The 24,540-nt window shown below is 41.7% G+C and overlaps 1 protein-coding gene across 1 annotated transcript in view; it reads left to right on the top strand.

Moving 5' to 3' along the window:
* Positions 1-3,904: 3,904 nt before the first annotated feature.
* PTPRD (protein tyrosine phosphatase receptor type D) overlaps positions 3,905-24,540 on the top strand; it is a 413,356-nt gene continuing 392,720 nt past the window's right edge. Inside the window, 1 exon segment of the mRNA XM_040417151.1 lies at positions 3,905-4,262. The gene's annotated coding sequence lies outside the window, so the exon portion shown is untranslated.

The raw sequence follows: 24,540 nt of genomic DNA, 5'->3' as shown, positions 1-24,540 counted from the left end.
TAAAGGGAACCTGTCACCTCCAAAAACCATCCCAAGCCGCCAGCAGTACCTGAGAGTAGCCCACAGTGTCTTTCTAATGATCATTTTCGTTCAGCAGTCAGATGTTGTAAAAGCTCTGAAAATAATCTTTTATCCCATGCCGGCGCGCTTCTCTAGTCATGTTTGAAGTCAAGGGGGCAGCGGCCTCCTTGCTTCAAGTCACGGTAACCAGGCCCCCTTTCCCTGCCCCTTCACTGTGATTGACAGCTGACAGTTCGGCTGGCTTTGCCAAACTCTCTACATAAGCGCTGTCAGCCACAGCTAGGGGCAGGGAAGGAGGCGTGGTTATCTAGACTTGAAGCAAGGAGGCCGCTGCCCCCTTGACTTCAAGCATGACTAGAGAAGCGCGCCGGCAGGGGATAAAAGAACGTTTTCACAGCTTTTACCACATCTGACTGCTGAACGAAAATGATCATTAGAAACACGCTGCGGGCTACTCTCAGGTACTGCTGGCGGCTTGGGATGGTTTTTGGAGGTGACAGGTTCCCTTTAAAACTTGTAAAAGAGCAGGATCTTGACATAGGGGCCACTTAATATGGTGGATTTGGTGATCTCTGTAATGGGGGCACCCCTTTGCTCGGTTTTCCTTCCTTTGAGGGATATCTGGCTATCACTGTGTTGAAGACCCATAACTGGGGCTCCACGGTTATTTTGCATATTACTGTGTCCCAGGGAGCTTTGCACTTTGGATTGCTGTGTCGAGACTCTTAAATGAGGCTCCACAGTGTTTTCTGTAGCCGGTCTCCCTAAGATCAGCTATTGTTTTGTTTATGGATATAAATGAGTAAATTACAAGTTATGCTGAATTCTTTCCCATAAATCTATTTGTCAATCTGCACAGCTCCTCCTGCTCTATAACATGCCATCTGTAGCTTACATTGCACTTTAATCGTGACAGATTCCGTGTAAACAGCTTTCCACAACTCCTATACAGCCTTCTCAGCAGTTTTTAGGGTCAAAACTGCTGACAGACTCCCTTTAAGGGTCCATTCACACGTCCGCAATTTCGTTCCCGAAAAAAATAGACCATGTCCTATTCTTGTCCGCAATTGCGGACAAGAACAGGCATATTCTATTAGTGCCGGCAATGTGCGGTCCGCACAATGCGGAACGCACATTGCCACTGTCCGTGTTTTGCGGATCCGTGGATCTGCTAAACTTGTTGCGGACGTGTGAATGGACCCTAAGTATAATTTGCATACTACTTGATATGTGACTTTATGGAACTTTTTTCATTCATGTTTTTTGTTCTGTTATATTTTTGACAAGTCGTATGAAAATCTCGTGAAAGTCTCAAAATAATGGAGTGAAAAAGTCACAAATTTTGGCGCAATCGCTAAAACTGTGCAAAAATGTGCGACTTTTATTGGCTCTGTGCTATGCTCGCCGGTTTTCTGAAAGTGGGTGTGTTTTCGTATGTAAAGGAATCTCTAGACAGATTTACTATTGCGACAATTTAAAAAGTCGCAAAAAATTGCGCAATTTCACTCCAGTGAGGACCACGCTTATCGTATGCGACTTTTTAATAGAACATGCGACTTTTTAGTAAAGAGGTGCGACTTTTGTAAAGCCGCTTACTGAAGGATAAACTGCTACCGTCAAACCACATTTATCACCGTATTAAAGGACCATTAATAAATCTGACTTAGCCAAAAGTGACTTTGGACATATGTAAAAGTGGAGTAAGATGGAAGTGTAATGATAAATCTGACCCATTGTTCCTCTGGATTGTAATCCCAGCACCACTTTTATGTATGTGTTGCTCTTAGTACAGTGTATAAGACAATTACTTCCCCCTGTAACAATTCAGAACTATTTTATTCTTTGTAACATATTGTCATGAATGGATTGTAACGGACAATAGCGTCTATGTTCAATGACAACCATTGTGTTAACTAGAGGTGTAGTGCAGAGAATAATACGAGATAGCACAGTTGTCTAAGAGATCAAAATTCTTCATCTTACTTCCCGGCAATGAAACAAGAAAACTAAATAGGAGAACTTAACGGAATTAGATTGAAATAGGAAAATGGAATAATGCATGCTCTGAAACTGGAGGAAGGAAGGGCAAATGGAGTTAGCACGAAAAAGAGAAAGATTGGAGGAGGGGAGGGGAAGAGGTGAACTTAAATATGCAGCGTATCCTGGATCCAGATGCATGAAGCCATGTGTGAAAGTAATAGCAAAGACTGAACGAGCTATGCCAGAATGATAAAACGTCTACATTATGAGGAAGTGATAAATTAAAGGGAAGGTTATTTAGGAGCAAAACAGAAAGCAAACAGTAGGCATCACAGACAGATGTCTGGGCAATGCTTGCTATTCCTAAAACTGCCCATAGACCTTGAAGGTTATTCAGCAGATGCTGCTCATTCGGACAGGATCCATATCTATGGGGTCCTAATGCAGTCTCCTGACATCTTAAAACATGGATATGTACACTTGTACTGTTAAAGCCAAGCCAACTTGTATGTTAATGGGGGAGGGACTGGTAGATGTTGGGACTAGATTGCCGTGTGGCCATGTCTAATGGCTTTTACAATCCTATCCTGTCAGAAAGATTACCTGATGATCAACTGATCAAATGGTGTCCTACTGCAAGCTCCCCCAGATGTATTCTGTGAAAGAACCCCAAAACAATAGCTCATTTCCCCTACTGTGCCCCCCATTGTATGGCGCTCAAGTCATTGGGCTATCTGAATAAAAGAAAGACATGCCGGGCGACCTGACGGAGGAGGCAATTTGCCTCCGAAATGCGTTGTTTCTAAGTGTGTATCAATAAAAAAACAAGAATTGGATGTCATCCCGATGGCCTCCTGCTTCTGTGACAGTTCCCATCTATAGAAGACTTCTTTCTTCATACGTCTTCACAAACTAGGGCCCTCCAGATGTCCATTGTAGCTTCCCTCTAGTCCTGTAAATTATGAAGGTCTGGAATAAAGGGGGCTATCACCTCAGAATTTATTTAAATAGATTCTAAACCAGAGGCCCCTTTAAGTGAGTGTATTTTTCGGACATGGTGCATAAGGGCTCATGCACGCGAATGTGTGGTGGCCGTGCCCGTATTGCGGCCCACAAGCAGCGGTTCCGCAATATATGGGCACTGGCCGTATGCGCACTGTATCACGGATGCGGACCTGAATGGGTCTGCAAGCTGCAGTCCAGAAGATAAGGGGCGGAAACATTTCGGTCTGTGCCTGGCCCTGTAAGAAGTAGAACATGCTCTATTTTCTTGTGGTGAATGGGTCTGCATCCATCAGCGCCGGCCACACGGTGCACGTGCATGCGCAGCAGGGGCAGCACGCATTCGTGCGCACAGGCTATAAGCATTTATATGGAGGTGTTTTATGAAGAGACATTTGTCCAAACAGAAATATCGAATTTTTTGCAACAGTAAAACCTGCACTTTCATTTGGTTTAATTGTAGCAGGGATTCCCTTCACCCAGAGCAAAGATTCAGTCAGTGTGCTGCCCTAGGGCTGACTCTACCCACCCTGGCCAGGCTGGCACCCTACAAGCCTCCAGAGACTGCCATGTCCAGCTTCTGTGTGCCATTTATTCGGCTGGGCATGACTTTTATAAATACTTCATTAATGAGAGGGACAGTAAGACAATAAGTAGAACTAGGAGAGACAATAATAAGCGAGAGGGAGTCTGTGGGAGAAATGTGAGAGAGGCAGGAATGTGCGGAGAAGAAGTGAGGGAGGACGCCAGGAATGTGTGTAACATGAGTGACTGGAGGGAATGTGAAGGAGGGCGCTGGGCTCCTTGTCTGGGATTGGCGGCTCCTGTCAGCCAGTGACGCAGCCGAGCTCCGCCGCCGCTGATTGGTGGAGCGGCCGTCAGTCACGCGGGTGGGCGGGCTTGGAGGCTGCCCGGTGTCTCTGTGGCAGAGGCTTGTGGTGCCTTTCAGTGTGTCTGTGAGTGCCCGCCCCTGAGCCATACAGAGGTCCAGCGGCGGCAGCGGGGAGACACAGCCTGGCAGCATGGGCACCGGCAGCCTGGATGGACGGACTGTGTGACTGCTAGTGGATTACTTACTTTCCCTGCTCTGGACTGCCCGGGAGTTGGGATGTGCTGCTGTGGACTGTGAGGAGGAGGAGGAGGAGATGCTGTGGAAGGACCGCGCCAGATCCATGTGTCCCTCTGCATCCCCCCACTGCACACACTGAGCGCCCCTGGATTACCTCTACAGCGCAGGATGGTGTGGAGAGCATGAGCAGGTACTGCTGTCTGTCCTCTTACTTATCTGCCCAGGTGGGAGGGTAGAGGAGAGTGCATGGCACGCCTACTGTCCTACCTGTGTGCCATCTCTGGGGGAGAGGGGCAAAGCTCTGATAGATGTGCCTGAGGGAGACCAGGTGGATGGAAAGTGGTGAGGACCTGGAGGAGAACTTTCAGAAAGCGGTGGAGATGATCTACTTCTAGGACTACAGAGGGTGGCATCACTTACCACTGCCCACGGTGCTATGGCTGTGGCATGGGGCTTATTACTGCTTTATCCAGAGCCCAGAACTAATGTCTGAGGGGTCACTACTGCTACCCGACAAACTGGGGGATATGTGTGCCATCTATCTGTCATCTATTCTGTCTATCTTCTATCTGTCCTTCCATCTATCATCTCTCTCTGGTGTCTGGTAGGACTTGAGATGAGCAGGAATCCAGGAGGTGGTTTCTCCTGGTGGCTGGCCTCCGGTGGGGTGTCTGCAGTCTGAGTTGCCCCTCACTTGGTAATGGCAGTCCCTCATCTGCATTCCACCCATTAGCGTGATGTGTGGTGGAAAGTGTTATAACCGCGCTGTGCTTATATATGTAAATGAAGACGTTGGAGATTCTATCATCTAGATGAATGTCCAGCTGTCCTGTCTAGTTTGTCGCTCACTGGTAACATGCCCCAGGACCTGGGACACGATGAGGACATCGCTTATGCCTTTATTGCATCTTTGTAGGAAACTTTTAAGAGCTGGCAGCTTGGGTTACATTTCCTACAGCCGGAATAAACAAACACTCCAAAACACGTATGGATCAAAGTACATACATGTACATCTACATAAGCACACACATGTACATCTACATAAGCACACACATGTACATCTACATAAGCACACACATGTACATCTACATAAGCACACACATGTACATCTACATAAGCACACACATGTACATCTACATAAGCACACACATGTACATCTACATAAACACACACATGTACATCTACATAAGCACACACATGTACATCTACATAAGCACACACATGTACATCTACATAAGCACACACATGTACATCTACATAAGCACACACATGTACATCTACATAAGCACACACATGTACATCTACATAAGCACACACATGTACATCTACATAAACACACACATGTACATCTACATAAGCACACACATGTACATCTACATAAACACACACATGTACATCTACATAAGCACACACATGTACATCTACATAAGCACACACATGTACATCTACATAAGCACACACGTGTACATCTACATAAGCACACACATGTACATATACATAATCACACACATGTACATATACATAATCACACACATGTACATCTACATAAGCACACACATGTACATCTACATAAACACACACATCTACATCTACATAAGCACACACATGTACATCTACATAAGCACACACGTGTACATCTACATAAGCACACACATGTACATCTACATAAGCACACACGTGTACATCTACATAAACACACACATGTACATATACATAATCACACACATGTACATATACATAATCACACACATGTACATATACATAATCACACACATGTACATCTACATAAACACACACATGTACATCTACATAAACACACACATGTACATAAATACACACATGTACATCTACATAAACACACACATGTACATCTACATAAGCACGCACATGTACATAAACACACACATGTACATCTACATAAACACACACATGTACATCTATATAAGCACACACATGTACATCTACATAAACACACACATGTACATCTATATAAGCACACACATGTACATCTACATAAACACATCTACATAATCACACACATGTACATCTACATAATCACACACATGTACATCTACATAAACACACACATGTACATCTACATAAACACACACATGTACATAAACACACACATGTACATAAACACACACATATACATGTACATAAACACACATAAATAAGCACACACATGTACATCTACATAAACACACACATGTACATCTACATAAACACACACATGTACATAAACACACACATATACATGTACATAAACACACATAAATAAGCACACACATGTACATCTACATAAACACACACATGTACATCTACATAAACATACACTTGTACTTCTACATAAACACACACATGTGCATCTACATAAGTGCACACGTGTGCATATACTGCTACATGAGTACACACATGTGTATATATTTCTACATAAGTACACACATGTGCTTTTACTTCTACATAAGTGCACACGTGTGCATATATTTCTACATAACAACATCAGTTGTGCATATACTTCTACATAAATGCACACATGTGCACATATATCTACATAAATACACACATGTACACATATATCTACATAAATACACACATGTACACATATATCTACATAAATACACACATGTACACATATATCTACATAAATACACACATGTACACATATATCTACATAAATACACACATGTACACATATATCTACATAAATACACACATGTACACATATATCTACATAAATACACACATGTACACATATATCTACATAAATGCACACACATACACATATATCTACATAAATGCACACATGTACACATATATCTACATAAATACACACATGTACACATACATCTACATAAATACACACATGTGCATTTACAGTTATCACACATACACTTATGGATCAACCTATGTACACACATGAGCATTTACATGTACATAAATACACATGTACATATAAATCTACACAAGTATACACATGTACGCATATATCTACATAAGTATACGCTTGTACATACATACATCTACGTAGATGCGTGGAAGCATGTACAACTACATATACATTAGCACACCTTCACTCATATACATACATATACACATTTGCATACACATTTCATATCTCCATACACACATGGATCAGCTTCCATACACACATGTACATCTACATACATTACACACATATGTGTATATACGCGCACCCATATGCCTCACTCTGTATATGCACATAGATAATCATACATAACACATCCCCTGCTGTGTGCATCAGTAGACACGTGTCCTTTCTTACCTTTATTTTCCAAGGGATCTTATGTTTAATATAAAAGGAGGCGGTGTCGTCGGCTCCTATTGACTAGAATTGTATGAGTTGTTATATTTTTCTTTGTTCCTTGGCCGTCAGAGCTGATAGACCCCAAAATCCACCTCTACATCTGTGCCCGCATGCTCATTGTTCCATGTCACCACACTAGAGGAAGCAGTCTATCCGGTGCAGACACAATCCGTGCACATATTACATTGGATGCGAGGAGAAGTTCCTCCAGCAGATCCAGTGTTAGACCAGAAGAGGTTACAGCGATCATGATGGACAGGACACCAGCGATCACTTAGCTTATTCCCACTTGTCTGTTTGTTACAAATAGCAACAAAGGAGAAAAGGTAACAAGTCTCCCTTTCCCTCCGCATACAAATTAGTTTTGCGACACTTTACTTGAAATTTTCATCCCATGGGAATCGCCATTATTGTATTTTTAAAGTGTGAAATTGACAGGTTGGGCAGTTTCATAAATTCAGCTGTCAGGTTTGTGCCTAGTTATAATAGCTAAGAGCTGTAAATATGCCAGCAAGGGGCTTTGTGAGCAGCAAGCCTATGCAGTTTTATTTAATTCCGGATGATAGGGCGAGGAGGGGGCCCGCAGATTTAATTAGCCACTTTTTTTCCTTTACTTGGTTTTCCAATTCTAGTTTTGCCTCTGGCGGGGGAGGGGGGGGGATATTCTAGGGGGCGTAGAGAGTAGGAGTGAGAAGACACATTTAGACCAGCCTGAAAATGACATTCTCAATGTAAGCAACACCTGCCTCCATTTACTGCTGTACTTTTTGTTCTAATAAACTTCTAAACGTCTTTCATCCTTTTGCTTTGCTCTTTTGGGTCTGGTTTCTGTTTTTTTTTTGTTTTTTTTTTGCATAAGAATAGTTTTTAATGAGAAATTCTTGACTTTGAAATAATAATTATCAGGGAATATTTTTGAAGTTGTTCCCGCAGGCACCGAGCACTTTCCACCGCACTGGTTATGCTTTGAGATTGACCAGGATATTAATCATAGGACAGGTCATCTATGTGGTAATAAGAAAGAAGGAACACAACAAAAGAAAGGTGTCATCCCAAAGAGTCCTCCTATAACTAAATAAAATATAGAAATAAACAAATACATTATATCAATAAATAAATAAAAAATAGAAATAAACAAATACATTATATCAAGAAATAAATAAAATATAGAAATAAACAAATACATGATATCAAGAAAAAAATAAAAAATGTAAATAAATGCAATATAAAAAAAAAATGTAAATAGAATAAATATAAAAATAAAATACGGGGGAGAAAAAAAATATATGTAGTGTGCCATTTTTGCATTATTTCTCTTAAAGTAAGTCCTTAAAATACGGCAGTGTTGAATAGACAATCCATAGATGAGGACTTGTGTGGGATTTCCTCCTCACTGCTGCTGGATGCTGAGCCACTAGGGGCCTGTAGAATCGACACTTGTGCAGTAAATACAACTGCTAAGCCATTCAGCATACATGGGTGTAGTACTACAAAGCCCGAGCCATGGACCCTTCTCTCTTTGTCCTTGTGCTACGGTTTCGGGTTTCAGATAAAGCTTTCCCAGTGTGCCTTGCCCCCTCTACTTCCTAGATCTCTCACTTAGGCACCCCTGGAGGAGGATGCCAGCCCAACAGCAGTCAGCTTTATCGACTCCAGAACAATAGCTAAAGGCAGATTGATGCAATATTGAAATGAGCTGTCTATGAGCGAAGACAGGCATAAACAGGCATTCCTCGGCGGGAGAGTGGTCAGCCAGGGAGAGACACAAATCGAAGATGCAGCGCATACTTTTTGAGTGTCAGTTTCACAAATTTCGAATCGACCAAGCATGGCGGGTTTGATAGACATTTGGCAATGAGGTCAAGGATTCTTACATGGTTCCTCTTCTTGATTTTTTTATTTATTTTTTTGCCGCTAAGACATCCTAGTATGCAGATGTGCTCATTTACGTACTGAATAACCTACAGAGATTTCGGAGAATGCCGAGTAATGAGGGCTACCACTATAAACTTATGACATCCTTTATCTGCGATTACACACACAATTTATGTATTTTATAGCTAAGTATAGTCACTTCTCCAGACCCCCCCCCCCCCAGATGTCACTCTGTATCTTGTCATTGTCACATACTGTAGTCTCACAATGGAAGCTCTACTCAGCGGGTGGTCTAGATGCAAGGCTGTTTTTTTTTTTTTCAATATCGTCGGTTTTCGAATTTTCCTTTCAGGTCGATAAAATTTGATCCTTTATTGCGACATGTGTCTGTTTAACGTGGCTGCAAACGATGTGCAGTGATGGCCATAGGAACGTCAGGTCCATATCAAGCCTTGATACCATAGTACTACAGAATTGTCGGCACTGGAATTGGCTGCGCCGTGAAATTCACAAATTCTCGTCTGACGTGGTTGTGAATATTGGGGAATCGGCTCAAAACAGCTGAGCTTAAAATTTTAGTTTAGATTGAAATTTTTGGCTATTTTTCGGGCATTGTTAGCTATATCCTGTGTGTGGTAGTGTAGCATTTTTCTATGAATCCGTTGCTTTTGTCACTTGTCCTGTTTTGATCCCCCTCCAAACGCCGCATATCCATAATAATCTTTCATCCGTGTGATGTATCATTAAAAGCAATGTACATTAGTCCCACCAGTGCTAATTAAAAAAGAAAAACCCTGGAAAATGCATCAGGAGAAATGATTGCTGTAAGCTCTTCCATTTCCTCTGAGTGATTTTAGAAATGTTTTTTATTTATTTTAAATGAATCAGGTTTGGCTATTAATATTTGTGCTGAAAAAAACACGAATATTGAAATGAAACCTAAGCAATTGTGCACATAGAGTACAGAAATATCACGCCTTTCATGGCAATGACATATAGCACATAACTAGCAGTGCTCTCCAGTGATACGGGATGGCGGATGATAATTCAGGGTTGCATTACTGTGATCTGTAGGTAGGTATGGCAGTGGAATTCTATTCTATTTTTTGCCAAGTCCACATTTTGTGCTTGCCCCCTGGTATTCTGATGGGCAGCAGTTATGCAGTTGGGTTATTTGTTTCTATGCTGTAGTTGTTGACTCATGTGCTTTCTGTTAGTGTATAAGCTTTCCTAGGGAAGACCTACGTGAATGAGACACAGGCGTGTTCTGGGCCAGACTTCTCACAGATGGAATGCAGAGAATGTTCTTCTCCCTTTGCCTGCCAGCCTCTTCTGATCCCATTGACATTGCTGTGCCTGTGTACAGCTTTACCTCTACCCCTTTCAGCACCATGCCAATTATTTAGACTTAGTGACTGGAAATCCACTTTCATTCATTTTTACTTTGGTTTATCCTGGGAATAACATCATGGCCTTTACGACCTCAGCGGCATAATTATACATGCTCATAGCTTTACTTCCATTGACTTAATTAGCTATCCAAATGTATTCTTAAGCTTCACAAAACTGCTCAGTATTCATATAATGCTGTTCTGTTTGCTCAGCTGTTTGGCAGTTTTATGTTCAGTGCGGCTTTTAAAATACCTAAGGTAGTGGTAGACAGTCGTACAACGCTGGAATATCTCTCCCTACATTTCTGTTGATTTGCACTGTTATAGACAACTGCCATTATTTGGTACTAGCTGATGACCCTGCGTTGCTCGGGTATTTATTTATTGCAATTTCATATTAAATAACAGTGACTTTCACAGTGGCCGCCCCTTTAACGGTGACTGCCCTTTTAACAGTGACTTTCACAGTGGCCACCCCTTTAATGGTGACCGCCTAACAGTGACTTTCACGGTGGCCGTCCCTTTAACAGTGACTTTCACAGTGGCCGCCCCTTTAACAGTGACTTTCACAGTGGCTGCCCCTTTAATGGTGACCGCCCCTTTAACAGTGACTTTCTTAGTGGCCGCCCCTTTAATGGTGACTGCCCCTTTAACAGTGACTTTCACAGAGACTGCCTCTTTAACAGTGACTTTCACGGTAGCAGCCCCTTTAACAGTGACTTTCACAGAAACTGCCTCTTTAACAGTGACTTTCACAGTGGCCGCCCCTTTACGCTGACCGCCCATTTAACAGTGATGTTATGGACAACTGCCATTATTTGGTATTTGTGATCTAAAATTACCATATTGTGTTGCCATAGGCCTATTACAGTCCATACATATTAGTGCCTAAAGGAATTTGCTTGATTCCTTCGCACATATGTTATCGAAAATAATCACAATTGAAAAGTTGTGTCAATCTTTAACTTACTTTTTGGCCTGAGATTTCCTGAGTTGAGTGGCAGAAAATGGTCATATGTCAAAAGAAAAAGCAAGCTATCTCACACCTCTTCTTAAACCAAGACGGAAAGTAAAGAAGAACACATCTGATTTACCAGTTTTGATTTACTCTGCCCATCTGTTTGTTACCTTCCTAGGATAAGCAGGGTCAACAGTTTTGGTTACCCCCTACTACTCTATGCCACTCAATATAGCTGACACATTAAAACTTTTCCACAAGACCACGTCTTAGAGAAGACTTTCATGTCATAGACTTTCAGTTTCACCATATGTTATGTCCATCTTCTCTTCTTCAAGTAGGCCACCTCCATAGAAGACTACTTTTCAATGCAATTTTGGGTGGTCATCTCTGCAATAATATCAGTGGCCAGACTAGAGGGATTGTACAGAGGCTGGGCTTGGTATTTGAAGTGAATGGGGCTGGGCTGAGCTGATGAATGTGACGTCACATGGCCTCACCTAAGCTGCGAGAAGGTGCCTTCTCAAACAGCTGACTGGTCCCCAGTGTCCGCAGGAAAGGTTATCAGTTACAAAGTCTTGGAAACCCCTTTAATGTCTCTATGGATTAGACTCAACTGTAGCTTTCTATATACTTCACTCAGACCCGTCAGGCTACATTCACATGACAGTGAAAAACGGTCGTGTTACAGATGTTTTTTTTAATGGCCGTCACACTTCCATTTTGAAAAGAATGGTAGTCTATGGGATTATTCACACAACCGTTTTTTTGACAGCCAATGAATAACAGACGTCACAAAATAGAACACGTTCTTTCTTGTCTGTTTTCACAGACTGACAGCCCCTAGACAATTGAAGGGAACCGCTATTAACATCCATTTTTCAGAAAGGCATCAGTGAAAAAAGTCTGTTAAAATTATTTTTTACGGATTTACACTTTTTCGTGTGAATGTAACATTAGAGACAGCATAGAAATCCCTTATTGTAATCCACATGATTACCTCCCAGGAACCAAAATGTATGTTAGCAATTATGTCCACTATGTGTGCTATGTTATCTCAGGTATATTTATATGACCCTAAAGAAACCACAGAACAGGACTGGCAGAGATCAGGGCATTTAGTCTGGCCAGGCATGTATATGTCAGGAGGATCAGCTCATGTGTGGTTGGCTTAACTCTCTTTAAGTGCCTGGTTAAATTAGTGAAGGTCACTTACTAAACTTCACTGTATTTACTTTTCCTTCTGCCGTTATGAAGACCCGATATGCATCAGAGCGAAAAAAAAAGGTTAGAAAAATACTGTAGGTTTCTGGTTAAAACAAAAAAAGGATGATTTTGGCAAGAAGCAGAGTTCAAGAATGAGCAGTAGGGGACAAAAAATGTTATGCATTACAGTCTTGGCACTAATTTGTATGATGAAGGAAACACCAAGCCACATTAAACTAAAGCCACAGTCCACAGACGATGCCTCTCAGGACAAAGAGCCTCAAAGCTTCTTTTATATCATTTACAAGAAAAATTTGGATCATAGAAAGTTCACTGCAGCTGTCTTTGCCCAAAAGCATATGTTTTGGGAGTTGTGATGGATGCTCAGTGCCTTAAGCCAGTTCTGGAGTCTGCTATGAGGTCATTGTTACTAATGGACGGTTGGAATTTGTTGCTTCTTGTCCCAGTGCCAGCCTGAGGAGAAGCTACAAAGAATTTATTTTACTAATATACACTCACCTAAAGAATTATTAAGAACACCATACTAATACGGTGCTTTTGCCTTCAGAACTGCCTTAATTCTACGTGGCATTGATTCAACAAGGTGCTGATAGCATTCTTTAGAAATGTTGGCCCATATTGATAGGATAGCATCTTGCAGTTGATGGAGATTTGAGGGATGCACATCCAGGGCACGAAGCTCCCGTTCCACCACATCCCAAAGATGCTCTATTGGGTTGAGATCTGGTGACTGTGGCGGCCATTTTAGTACAGTGAACTCATTGTCATGTTCAAGAAACCAATTTGAAATGATTCGAGCTTTGTGACATGGTGCATTATCCTGCTGGAAGTAGCCATCAGAGGATGGATACATGTTCTCATTCTGTTTACGCCAAATTCAGACTCTACCATTTGAATGTCTCAACAGAAATCGAGACTCATCAGACCAGGCAACATTTTTCCAGTCTTCAACAGTCCAATTTTGGTGAGCTTGTGCAAATTGTAGCCTCTTTTTCGTATTTGTAGTGGAGATGAGTGGTACCCGGTGGGGTCTTCTGCTGTTGTAGCCCATTCTCCTCTGACCTCTAGCATCCACAAGGCATTTTTGCCCACAGGACTGCCGCATACTGGATGTTTTTCCCTTTTCACACCATTCTTTGTAAACCCTAGAAATGGTTGTGCGTGAAAATCCCAGTAACTGAGCAGATTGTGAAATACTCAGACCGGCCCGTCTGGCACCAACAACCATGCCACGCTCAAAATTGCCTAAATCACCTTTCTTTCCCATTCTGACATTCAGTTTGGAGTTCAGGAGATTGTCTTGATCAGGACCACCCCCCTAAATGCATTGAAGCAATTGCCATGTGATTGGTTGACTAGATAATTGCATTAATGAGAAATAGAACAGGTGTTCCTAATAATTCTTTAGGTGAGTGTATATATCCTACTAAAATCTTACAAACAACTTTCCAAATAGATGGTCACTGACTTAAGGGAAGAATTGTCCACTGGGAGCTCTACAGTAACCAGCTCGGTCCTTTACACAGGTCATGGAGCCATGTAGTTCTGCAGCCTTTTCCCAGCACTGGAGCTACTCCTGAACAACTTATCACTGTGGAGGTGTGGGGTGTTGATCCCTGATGGTCTGATATTAATGACCTATCTGAAAGATAGGTTATCAGTTGTCAGAACCAATTTAAAGTTATCCCAGTACTTTCATAAAATACTGACAGAGGTTAGCTGGGACCCCATGACCATTAGTGAAATTGTTTCCTATGTCAGTGATTTCAATTACCTTGCACTTAAAATGATTGGTGGGCTTTTAGTTCCTGGATCTCCACTAGTGTTATCTTCTGAAATGTCTTTAGGTTGTCATGCTGTTTTTTTTTCAGGTTGATGTTATGTTCTGTAAGGGTATTAAAAAGGCACACATTTCTGAAAAAGGTAGTGCAAGCTATAGTAGAAAGATGTCAGAACCCACATTGCATCACAGTTTGCTGATTATGGGGCTGTATCATTATGGTGCTATCATTGCTGACCCCTGTCCACCAATGAAAGCACGTATGGACATGTAAGCATCATTATTGGACGGTAGAGCAGTAAAAGATGTCCTGGTCTGATGAATCATATTTTCTTTTACATCACGTGGATGGCTGGATGACAGAGATGGAACCAGGATGCACTATTGGAAGAAGGCAAGCCAGTAGAGACAGTGTGGTGCTCTGGGCAATGTTCTGCTGGGAAACCTGAGGACTTGGCATTTGTATGGATGTTACTTTGACATGTACCACGTACCTAACATTGTTGCAGACTAAGTACCTCCTTCAATGGCAACGGTATTCCCAAATGGCAGTGGCCTCTTTCAGCAGGATAATGTACCCTGAACAAATATTTCAATGTATTGATCTGATCTCCGTCCCATCCGTGGAGGTTTTGCCTTGCAATTTACAAGAAATGTGGACAAGAATAGGACATGTTCTATCTCTTTTGTGGGGCCACGGAACGGACGACAGATGTGGACAGCACCCGGTGTGCTGTCTGCATCTTTCCTGCGGAACGGATGCTGACACAAACATACAGTCGTCTGAATGAGCCCTAAGACTCTACTACTTCAGCTACTGGTGGCCTAGCATCTGTGAAAGAAAAGGCAACAAAATAATTTTCAGAATCGTAATAGAGCAAAAGAAGTGCTCAATGGGACGTTTGGGAACGACGATGACATGGTCTAACTTCTGTGCCGTTGTTTCAGAAATGTCTGTGTGTGCAACACCCCTAAAAGTCTCCAACCCCTTTTTATTTAGTAAACTGTCCTGATGGGAGCAAGACTAATGATTAACCTTCATTGATGTAATATTTTCTCCCCTAGTATATAGGGTAAAAGGTAACTTCCATGATCCAATTAAACAATTGTCAGATTAGAGTTGTTGCGATACCAAATTTTTGATTCGGTTTCGATACCATGAAAAAGTATTGCGATACTCGATACCATTCGATACCACGCGAAAAAAATAAACAAAAAAAGCCACGTGCATTCCTCATTTTTAAAAATGGCGAATCGCGCAGTTTTTATTTTATTTTTTCTGTTCCGGCATTCACCACCTAGATTTTTTTTTTATATTTTAATAGTTTGGACTTTTCTGACGTGGCGATGTAATATGTTTATTTATATATTTTATATGTGAAATTGGGAAAAGGGGGGTGATTTATACTTCATATTTTAGTGTTTTTTTTTTTTTCACTTTTTATTTAATAACTATTTCCCCCCTTAGGGGCTAGAACCTGGGATCTTTCATCCCTTTTCCTATTCACCCTGATAGATCTCTATCAGGGTGAATAGGACTCCACACTGTCCCTGCTGCTCTGTGCTTTGTGCACACAGCATCAGGGATGTTACCATGGCAACCAGGGCTTCCTGGCTGCCATGGTAACCGATCGGAGCCCCAGGCTTACACAGCTGGGGCTCCGATCAGAAGCTGCCACTGCACCACCAATGAGGGGGAGTGGAGAGGTCCCTGTGGCCACTGCCACCAATGATTTTAATACTGGAGGGTTGAGAGGGGCCGGCGCACTGTGCCACCAATGATTTTAATGGGATGGGGGGATTGAGGGGGGGGGCACACTGCACCACCAATGATTTTACCCCTTTATACAGGAGGCGGGTACTAGCAGATCAGCGGCAGTTAACTGCCGCTGATCGCAGCTCCCTGTCAGGGGCAGGGTGCCGGCAATGCGATTCTGCTGCCGGCACCCGCCTCCTGTATGTGTTAAAGACTGACTACTGTATATGAGTCCAGACTTTCACTATTAGGCCACACAGAGCGGCGCCCAGCGATGTCTCAGCACTCACCATTTAGTCCTGGGCGCCGCTCCGTTCGCCCGCAGTGCTCCATTACTGTCTCCTCTCCTGCTCCACATGCTGCTGATTACTATCGGAGCGATGGGAGGAGACATCAGCTTCACTAGTGGGCGTTCCTTCTCCCTGGCTGTAGCGCTGTCCAATCGCAGCGCAGGGAAAAGGAACGCCCACTAGTGAAGCTGATGTCTCCTCCCATCGCTCCGATAGTAATCCTATCATTGGGGGCGCAGTGCGCCCGCCCCTCCTCCGCCCCTCTCTTCTCATTGCCGCCCCTCCTCCACCCCCTCTCTTCTCATTGCCGCCCCTCCTCCACCCCCTCTCTTCTCATTGCCGCCCCTCCTCCGCCCCTCTCTTCTCATTGGTGGCAGCGGCAGCAGCACAGGGGGAGGGAGGACAGCTTCCTTCTCCCTGTGCTGCTGAGAGAGAACATGAGCGCGCCGATAGCAGCGCGCTCATGTTCAGAGATACTAGACTGCGCAGAAGCGCAGCCCAGTATCGAAAAAACGGAAATCCCGGTATCGTATCGATACCGGGACAAAAGTATCGATTGGGTATCGAAATTTCGATACCCGCAACAACCCTATGTCAGATACATCTTTTTTATCTTACTTATTATTGAAATGATGACATACAGGGAGTGCAGAATTATTAGGCAAGTTGTATTTTTGAGGATTAATTTTATTATTGAACAACAACCATGTTCTCAATGAACCCAAAAAACTCATTAATATCAAAGCTGAATATTTTTGGAAGTAGTTTTTAGTTTGTTTTTAGTTTTAGCTATTTTAGGGGGATATCTGTGTGTGCAGGTGACTATTACTGTGCATAATTATTAGGCAACTTAACAAAAAACAAATATATACCCATTTCAATTATTTATTTTTACCAGTGAAACCAATATAACATCTCAACATTCACAAATATACATTTCTGACATTCAAAAATAAAACAAAAACAAATCAGTGACCAATATAGCCACCTTTCTTTGCAAGGACACTCAAAAGCCTGCCATCCATGGATTCTGTCAGTGTTCTGATCTGTTCACCATCAACATTGCGTGCAGCAGCAACCACAGCCTCCCAGACACTGTTCAGAGAGGTGTACTGTTTTCCCTCCTTGTAAATCTCACATTTGATGATGGACCACAGGTTCTCAATGGGGTTCAGATCAGGTGAACAAGGAGGCCATGTCATTAGATTTTCTTCTTTTATACCCTTTCTTGCCAGCTACGCTGTGGAGTACTTGGACGCGTGTGATGGAGCATTGTCCTGCATGAAAATCATGTTTTTCTTGAAGGATGCAGACTTCTTCCTGTACCACTGCTTGAAGAAGGTGTCTTCCAGAAGCTGGCAGTAGGACTGGGAGTTGAGCTTGACTCCATCCTCAACCCGAAAAGGCCCCACAAGCTCATCTTTGATGATACCAGCCCAAACCAGTACTCCACCTCCACCTTGCTGGCGTCTGAGTCGGACTGGAGCTCTCTGCCCTTTACCAATCCAGCCACGGGCCCATCCATCTGGCCCATCAAGACTCACTCTCATTTCATCAGTCCATAAAACCTTAGAAAAATCAGTCTTGAGATATTTCTTGGCCCAGTCTTGACGTTTCAGCTTGTGTGTCTTGTTCAGTGGTGGTCGTCTTTCAGCCTTTCTTACCTTGGCCATGTCTCTGAGTATTGCACACCTTGTGCTTTTGGGCACTCCAGTGATGTTGCAGCTCTGAAATATGGCCAAACTGGTGGCAAGTGGCATCTTGGCAGCTGCACGCTTGACTTTTCTCAGTTCATGGGCAGTTATTTTGCGCCTTGGTTTTTCCACACGCTTCTTGCGACCCTGTTGACTATTTTGAATGAAACGCTTGATTGTTCGATGATCACGCTTCAGAAGCTTTGCAATTTTAAGAGTGCTGCATCCCTCTGCAAGATATCTCACTATTTTTGACTTTTCTGAGCCTGTCAAGTCCTTCTTTTGACCCATTTTGCCAAAGGAAAGGAAGTTGCCTAATAATTATGCACACCTAATATAGGGTGTTGATGTCATTAGACCACACCCCTTCTCATTACATAGATGCACATCACCTAATATGCTTAATTGGTAGTAGGCTTTCGAGCCTATACAGCTTGGAGTAAGACAACATGCATAAAGAGGATGATGTGGTAAAAATACTCATTTGCCTAATAATTCTGCACGCAGTGTACAAGCTGCGAATGAGCTCCCACGTCTGGATGGTGTAAAGATACTAGTCGGAGAAGTCTGGATAAGGAAAATATTTGGTCTAAGTGGCATCTGCTATATCCAGTGCAACTGTAATAAAATAGTACCAGTAGAGACATGCACATCCCCCTCACCCTATGCTGGCGTGATTTATGTGGGCCTCTGTTAAAACCTGCTTTACCCATGCTTCCTACATGTTTAAATATTGCCTTACATGGCATTACGATTGAACTAAGCAAGGCCTGTGTGCCACTTAAGTGCATGATACTGCAGTTTCTAAGGAGATCCTCTTTTGTGCAAAGCCAGAAGGTATTTAATTAATGGACCAGGAACAAACATACTCATGTGAATAAAAGACGGCTACTTTTCAAATACCATGAATTGTTAAGGAAGAAAAAAAAAAAAGAATTGCTTCCACACTGAAAAATGTAAGCTTTTTATTTGATTGAATTTGCAGTGAATGAGGAGAGGAACTATGTGAATGAATTAAAAACTTAAATACTAAATAAACTAAAAATAAACTAAAAATTAAATACCAAACCAACCACATGTTTAAAGGGGTTCTCCGGGAATTAAGAAAATGAAAATAAGTAAATATTACTTTATTCTAAATACATTCCCAAATACCTTTCATTATTTATAATGGCTCATTTTGTCTAGGGAGAAATGATTAGAAACAAAATGACCGCTTTCCTATTAGTAGACACAAAACCTGTCCTAATCACACAGGAGGACAAGTTACTTCACAACACTAAGGTAAAAAGCTGCCTCATCCTCCTCTCTGCTCTGCTTGTCAGCGATTATATTCCTGAATACAGTTTAATATGATCTTTAGCTGAATCTTTGTGCGAATGGAGTTCATGAGGAGACATGAAGTACAGAAAGGATGGACAGGACAGACTGTGGTAATGTGGGGCTGTGGTAATGGAGACTACATACAAGTGCTGCTGCTCATCTGCTCATGAACTCAATTCTAACAGAGATTCAGCTAAAGATATTAACATCTGTATTCAGGATCATAATCCCTGACAAGCAGAGCAGAGAGGAGGACGAGGCAGCTCTTTATCTCAGTGTTGTGAAGTAACTTGTCCTCCTGTGTGATTAGGACAGGTTTTGTGTGTACTAATAGGACAGTGGCCATTTTGTGTCTCCTAACGATTGCTCCCCAGACAAAATGAGCCATTATAACTAATGTAAGGTATTTGGGAATATATTTACAATGAAGTAATAATTAAGTATTTTCATTTTCTTAATTCCCGGAGAACCCCTTTAAAGTGGTACAAAGCAAGAATGGGATAGCGATTATTCTGTACAGGGAACTATAATGCTCAGGCCAAGGCAAAGTACCATGGTCTCTGGGGAAAACCGTCCCCATCAGCGAGTCTGATATCTCTGGTGGTCAGAAATAAAGGCATAGATGTAGAAATCATCCCATAAAGTCAGGAGCCAGCAGCAATATCTAGATAGACTGGCTGCCTGGCACCATGCTTGATGTCACTGCTTTATATTTGGTGCCTAGTAAAAGAAGGATAGGCATAAACCAAGCAGTTTGTCACATAACACTCTATAACGTGCTTATCACGTGTCCTTATGTCTGTGTTCACCATACAAAGTAGATAATTTTTCATATAAGGCACTCACAAAACTCCATGTGTATAGATAGCCTTACATAGATAAGTATGGCGCTGCTTTGGCAACAAAGGATTACAGGTTGCCTTTAATTGAATAGACGTTTAATGTTTTCTATAGATCCTTGAGTTCCCCACAGGATGACTAGCTACATTGTAGTGAGAGTGAGTTATGCAGTACACAGATCACAGCTGATTTTGAGGACCAGATTCAAACCCCAATGTTGTAGAAGGTTGTACAGCGCCTTTTGATATGCTACATGTAAAAATTAAATGGAACAAAACTGAGAAGTTTATGACAAAAATAGTCAAAAAATGTAAAGGAAAACCACTCCACAAAGACCACATCTTTGAGAGGACCACACTAGTCCAGACCAGATTACAGTACCTTTGACAGATTTTCTGTTCCACCATATGCAATGAATATTGGCCCTCTTTGTTGAGAAGACCACCTCCAGAAGATCATTTTTCTATGCAATTTTGAGTTCTATGCAATTTTGAGGTTTCACTGTAGATTGGAATCGTGTCAGAGCTCATTGCTGCCTGTGAATATATGCCAACACGTTTTGTGTGCCAGATATCAATTAAATTAAATTTTTATTTTCAAGGTTCTTATAATGGGCAAGTCATAGCATAACAGTAAGCAATTGCTGTGTGATGAGGTGACGCTTAAATGCAAGAAATGTTTGTGGATAATACATTGTATATCTATAAAACTATGCATGGAGTTTTCATTACTGGTATAGAAGATGTGAAGTTTGACCAGGATTTAAGAGAAGACAAAAACTGTATAGGTTTATTATCAAACTTGAGGCTACTAAAGTCCTAGACTGAATACCCAGATGGGAACCCCAGGGTTCCTTGGAGTCTAGTCAAAGATCAAAAGAAGCCTGCTGGTAGAAGATTGCTCAGTTATTGAATGTTTTACCATCTCCACATCAAGCTTCCTTAATGTAGGAATGAAGGTTCACCAGAGTAATAATATTGAAAATTACTACCCAGGAGCCACATCCGTCAGACCTAGGACAGAACAAGTCTTGAGTTATAACCTGAGGCACACTTCTAGAAAGCTCACCTTCTATCTATCATCTACCATGTGATCAATTCCTGCACTGATGTGCCCTCTTTTCCATTGTAAGACCTGTGGCCATCCCAGTCATATAAATAGAATTTCTGGGCACAGAAAGTGAAAGATGGTTATCTATTACTGATTATGCCCAAAGGCATAAAGGTCTAATAAATTATATTGAGGCTAGCCTTCATAGAAAAGACAGCTTATCAGTCCATGAATTGACAGAGTGATTGTAAACCATGAGCTGCAATGTCATGGTCGATTTGGCCATAGCTTATTTGCTGTGGTGCCTTTAACATATAATATTTTGTGTACTTCTCTGCATACTGTCTAGCTGACCAAAACTAAAAGATGGTTAGGTAGACATCACTACGTTTGCTAGACAGATATCCATGTAGACATTAGATGGAAGCTTAAAATGGTTTTCCCAGAATTAAAACTTATCCCACCTCAAAACGTATCATCTATCCACAGGATAGGTGAAAACTATCTGATTGTTAGGAGTCCCACAACAGGGACCCTCATCTTCACAAGAATGGAGTCCCATGTCCTCCTTTTAAATAGAGTGACATTGTCACATGCACTCCGACAAGTCTTTCAACAACAGTTGGACTCACAGATATAGCCGAGTACAACGTGCATCGCTGTTAACCTTTCTATCAATCAGACTGGGGTAAACCATAGTGGTTAGTCGTCAAAAATCTATGGCTACCTCTTAGACTTTACTAGTCCTGGAGATACCACAAAATAACAATTTTAGCTTTGCCTCATTGACATAGCCTGGTGACTCCTGAATAATTGGCATTCACAGCTGGAGGGTTCATCAAATGTGTTAATGTTCACTGAAGTAAAAAAATAAATAAATGAAAATAAAAAAATAAAAGGAACATAAAAAAATAACAACACGATCAGTGTCTACAATTAAATGAGCCTTTGGTTTTCTACATTTTCTGCAAATTTACTGTGTATGCTTGCTAATATCATGAAATTATATGGTTAGGGATCTTAACTTTTCAGTAATTCTGATTCTAAAGTCAGCAATCAAACGCTATTGTTGTCTAAATGACTCGCATACATTATCAGGGAATTTGGAATGTAGGGGCTTGAATTCCAAGCATAGTGCATTGAGAAGAAAAAAACCAGCATGGAACCAATAACCATCTGCCACTCCAGCCAGCTATCTGAGAGTTATGCTGAAATGGTGATGGGGGGAATGTTTATTTAATTGTATTACAAATAGATGGCTTCTAATTCTCACATTCATGGATTTTTACATGCAAACCTGCATGTTAACGCTTCTTATGCATTTCAAAAATGATAGAGGGTATGAGACTCTTTAGCTGAAATTTAAGAGGACCCACCAGCTCACCTGATGTGTCTGTTTTAATAAATAAGTGCATTCTGCATGACGTAACAATTCTGGGGCATCTTATTTTATACATACATACATACCCCAGAATTGTTATCTCATGATGGAAGTATGTGTGTTGAGGACTTTCACTTTTATGTTAGGTAATGGCTTGATTTATGGGTAGAAAAGATCTGATAAAATTGAAGGACAGCAATTTTTTAAAAATTGGTCGCCCCGCTAATCCATCATTAGAATATTCTGTGTTCTGCCTATGGCAAAGCAGAAGCAGGCTGCCATAAAACAGCTGTGTCTGCTGATGGGCTGCAAGGAGATTTGATTTCTACACTGTTTTCTATATAATTAAAACCCACTTACACATATAGAGTATGGCACCTTCTGTTGGGGAGTCACTGTATCTGCAGGTCCTTTTGTTGAAGTTTGAACACTAAAGGGGAACTCAATCTACATGTTAAAGATATATGCATAGCGTATGGGTCTGTCTGTTCTTGGCACCCGACATGTTGCCAGCAATGATGGCAGGCCAACAGTACAGTACCCATCACATGCCAGGAAATGAAGTGGAATGTGGAAACTTATGCTATGTAGTCCACATGATTTTAGATGGTGCCTCCTCAGTATGACTTGATGCTAGCAGAGTGTGGTTCTCTTGTATTCATTCCCATTCTCTGTTTAGAGACTGTTTTCAACTCTCCATGTTGTTTGACAACGTCACATTCATGTGTGGGAAAGCTGGGTAGAAACAGATGGTTATGTGGTGAGTCAACTGATATTAGAAGGAGACCTGCTTTAATATCATTTTATTCCTCCTTCAGTATTGGATCGCACATTTAGTAAAATCTCACTTGGCAGGGGAGGCCTTTCTAATGCCTGTGTGAGACAACGGGGGTCTGGCACTGCTAGTAATCTCAGGCCTCTTGAGTCTGACATGAGAGTGCTGGCTGTAATCATGTCTAAAAATTACGATATCAAGGGCTTTGACTCTGAAACGGAGCAGAAGCCTAACGCTGAGTAGGACAGCACTGATATATGTGAATAGTGCGGCACACTGTCCCCTCGTCCTGACCACGGCGTTGTATGAGTTATGGTACGCCATAGATTTTATAGCATACATTTAGGAATGTTGTTGGCAAGAAACATCTCTGCACCTAAATTTATCTTAGCATCATCTACTTATTTCAAAGGGACAAAAAGGTGGTATGACAGTCTGCCAAATATTCAATTACCAGATAAAAATGTCACCATGTGGTCAAAATAATTCATTCTGTTCATTAGAGGGAAGGAGAAAAAAGGTAATTTAGTAGAAGTTGTGCTTACTCAGCGTTACAGCAATATCTACAAAAAAGAAAAAGTTGGCACAAGTAATAGACGGCTTACATACAGTATGATTATTTATATGGCTAAATAGGCTTAATTTAAAGCAATCCTTTACAGTTTTTTCGAAAGGAGAATTTTTGCTTGTATCATATAATGATGACTGTCGAACAGATTTTGAGCAGTAGGAAGAACACAAATGACAGACATATGGTAGTACTTCGTAGCCCAAGAGAAAACAGACAAAAAATGGAACTG

Source organism: Bufo bufo, chromosome 2 (assembly GCF_905171765.1).
Source record: "Bufo bufo chromosome 2, aBufBuf1.1, whole genome shotgun sequence".
Lineage (NCBI taxonomy): Eukaryota > Metazoa > Chordata > Amphibia > Anura > Bufonidae > Bufo > Bufo bufo.
This window is presented reverse-complemented; position numbering and strand designations above follow the sequence as displayed.